At 44.2% G+C, this 3777-nt stretch overlaps 1 pseudogene; it reads left to right on the plus strand.

Moving 5' to 3' along the window:
* The first annotated feature begins 255 nt into the window (after window positions 1-255).
* Window positions 256-2532, plus strand: LOC106980073 (CUGBP Elav-like family member 4; annotated as a pseudogene).
* Window positions 2533-3777: the final 1245 nt, after the last annotated feature.

The following is a 3777-nucleotide window of genomic DNA, read 5'->3' on the forward strand; positions in this document are numbered from 1 at the left end:
AATAAACAGAAGCACACATTTAGCTCAATTGAATGGAAGAAAAATAGACTATAAATCTTCAAATAAAAAATTACTCAAGACAAACCCACATGGATTATTTTAAGAAAACTGTCAGTTAACATTAATGACTTCATATGATGAATTCCAACACAGTATGGCTCCCTAAACCCAAAGTGTGCTGTTTTGCAGCAGCATCTTCACTTGTTCCTAGTCTAAGGCAGTGAGTGCTGGCAGTAGAACTGGATAGGGATAACGATGCTTCAGGTGGATACATCCCTCAAGGTGAGAAACCTCCTACAGAAGACCAGCAACAGCACATCTCTCTCAGTGGCATATTCCAAACCATAATGTACCATAACCAAAGGAGCAGTTTGGTAAAGAATATAATCATAGTGCTGTCAGAATTAAGAAATAAATATTTAGGACATTCAGTTCAATTTACATTTCAGATAGGCAATGACTAATTTCCCACTATAAGTATATACTAAATATTGTATCTTCTATTTTATCTGGCAACTCTATATAATAAGTTTCCAAAGACAAATAAGAAGAACATATTCAAAGGCCAATAAGGAAAACAGAAACCATTTAAGGTATTTCACAGAAAATTTAATACAGAGAATTGGTTACATGGGTATTGGAAGGCCTATGAGAGCAAAAGGGAAATAGTGAGGTCACTCAGATGTTAGTAACTACAGGAAAGAGCTATGATCTGCAGGTCTGAGGCACAAAAGGGAGGGGCTTATTTCCTGGAACCCACAATGAAAGGAGAGGTAGCAGAGCTGTACCTAGACCTTGATAAACGGCCCCACCATTGATAGGCAACATGGGGAAGGAACCACCCAAGGTAAAGTATGAACCCCGCAAAAAGTTCCAGGTGGGATTAACAAGACCACCAAGGAAGACAAGGAGCCGACTCTGACTACTGTGGAAAAGAGGCTTGCTCTTGAATTGGTGTTAGCTACTGCTGTATTAATGCTGATATCAACCCGCCTTCTCCTCCTCCAACCACTGGTAGAGCCCAGCCTGAAACAAGCTGGCCAGGAACTCTAAGAAATACCATTCCCCTCTCCTTAAAATACACAGAGAAACACAGAAAGTGTGAATAGGGGCGGAAGGCAATTCCTCAAAGACCATCTTTTTGAAAATCTGGAGAAAAGAATAAGGTTCAGAAAAAAATTAGAACATTAAGTTCCAAAATTAACAAACTAAAGAATTAACAGCTGAAGTGACAGAATTAATAAGAAAGACAAAGACTTTATGTAAGTATAAATAATTTCATCAGAGTGGTTAGGATAATATTTCTCTTATAAAAAAGAATTTGATTTCCTATAAGCTGCAAATAAATTTGGCAAGGTAAAATTAAAATTATTTTAACTAACAGGCAGAAGAGAAAAATGGCCAGTACCAGAGATCAAATCAATCAAATGGAGGAAGGTCCCAGAGAATTTTCTTAGTGTTAAAAACACATAAAAAAAGGGGCGCCTGGGTGGCGCAGTCGGTTAAGCGTCCGACTTCAGCCAGGTTACGATCTCGCGGTCTGTGAGTTCGAGCCCCATGTCAGGCTCTGGGCTGATGGCTCAGAGCCTGGAGCCTGTTTCCGTTTCTATGTCTCCCTCTCTGCCCCTCCCCCATTCATGCTCTGTCTCTCTCTGTCCCAAAAATAAGAAAACGTTGAAAAAAAAAATTAAAAAACAAAACACATAAAAAAAAAAAATGAAATAAAGAGCTAGACTATTCCAGGAGCCTCATCCAGTCTGGTGGTCAATCTTGCCACACTGACAAGAGTACATGATGCTAAAAATGCAGCAGATAACTGGCCAGGTGGGCATGTTCAATCCCATGGCCATCCCATTTGGGGCTCCCAGCACCCACACACCAGCACTGATACAGTAGCGAGAGGCACTGATGGCGTCATTTATGTCGGATGGCCACCTGAACCCCAGGGCTGCCTTCACTGCTGCTCAGATGCAACAGATGGTGGCCCTCAAGATGAACGTCCTGGCGGCCTCACCGTAACCCCAGCTTCAGGCGGCAGCACCTCTCCGGGCATCACTTCACCAGCTGTGCGTGCCTAGCACCCCATCCCCTACTGGGGTGACCGGCTTCACAGGCCTCCCCAACAGGCCAGTGGGCAAGCTACCGTGGAAACTGTTTCCTACTGGTATCCCTGCCCCCCTACCCAGCACAGAGGCCCACCACCACAGGCTCCCTGCAGCAGGCTACTGGAATCAAAAGTATTCAGGTCCCACGGCCTATTGTGCCAAGTATGGTCAGGTAAGACAGGCCTTTCCTCAGTAACTTCCATTGATCCCCCAGCAACGGAGAGAAGGCTCTGTGAGCTCCAACCTCCCAGCCAGCGTGCAGACCGTCAGCCAGGCCTTGAACGTCTTCCGGGGAGGGGCGGGGCATGAGAGGCTCAAAGTGCAGCAGAAGCGACCCAGAAACGCCAATCGCCCTTCCGGTGCACCTACAGGTCTCTCCCCTCACCCCGGGGGGAAGACCAGGACACGTGCAGGGCAGGATGCTTAATGGGCTACATTAAAAAACAAACCTCTCTCTCTCTATTTGAAAATGAGAACTTTTGGGGCGCCTGGGTGGCGCAGTCGGTTAAGCGTCCGACTTCAGCCAGGTCACGATCTCGCGGTCCGTGAGTTCGAGCCCCGCGTCGGGCTCTGGGCGGATGGCCCAGAGCCTGGAGCCTGTTTCCGATTCTGTGTCTCCCTCTCTCTCTGCCCCTCCCCCGTTCATGCTCTGTCTCTCTCTGTCCCAAATATAAATAAACGTTGAAAAAAAAATTTTTTTGAAAATGAGAACTTTTGCCGTATCAGCCAGTATCAAGCAAGCTGAGGACTCCAGACACACTCAGTGAACTGTAATATTTCGTTAAGGAAAGTATAGTATCTGTGAGAATCAGAGGGCACGTGCTTGGGGGAAAATATATATGACGTAAAGAAGAAGACAATGAAGAAAAATGGGGGGGGGGAAGCACAAAAAATGGCATCTTCCCAACAAAATAACTTGAGACCAGATGGGGATGCTGAAGGGCTGAGAATCAGGAAGAAATGCAGCTTACTGATCCCCAGAGCTTTTCTAGCCTGAGGGCTCTAGGGCAAGCTGGGGCAGGCTGGGGCAGGCTAGGGCAAGCTGTGTGGCCGGGATGGTTCCCAGGGGACAGCTAAGAAGACGCCAATGAGCATCTCTATTATTCCTTTAGCTATTTGGGGACCAAAGGACCAAACTTTTTATTGCAGATGTGTAGCTCGATGTCAACCAGAGGGGTCATGGAGGAGAACCTCCTTCCCGAAGCGTGGGTGTTCTTGAGACAGCTTAGCATGATTGTATGAAAAATGTAATGAAAAATGAAGTTTAAAAACCACAAAAAAACCAAAAAGGGGAAAATGCTTCAGTGCTTTTAAATTAGTAAAATAATAGTTCTTTTATACTTTGAGAGGTGCCTTCATTATCCTTGTTCAAGTGTATGACGCTTTCCTACAGTTTTATGTATCATATGTCTGGATGGAGCCATTAAGATGAACAAATGGGTGGGTGTTTGGAGATAGTAACAAAAATATTAAAACACATTAACCATGAAGTGTGAAAAAACAAGGAGGTGAAAAAAGGGACTGACAGAAGCAAGATAATTGTGAAAAGTTTGTAAATGCTTCTCTTTCCCCTCTTAAAATCCTAATAAGTATACAGAATTTTTAAAAAAGCATTTAAAATACCTATAAAATAGAGGAAAAATTAGGAGAATGCAGATTTTTAAAAAATTAA

The sequence above is a fragment of the Acinonyx jubatus genome, chromosome B2 (genome assembly GCF_027475565.1).
Source record: "Acinonyx jubatus isolate Ajub_Pintada_27869175 chromosome B2, VMU_Ajub_asm_v1.0, whole genome shotgun sequence".
Lineage (NCBI taxonomy): Eukaryota > Metazoa > Chordata > Mammalia > Carnivora > Felidae > Acinonyx > Acinonyx jubatus.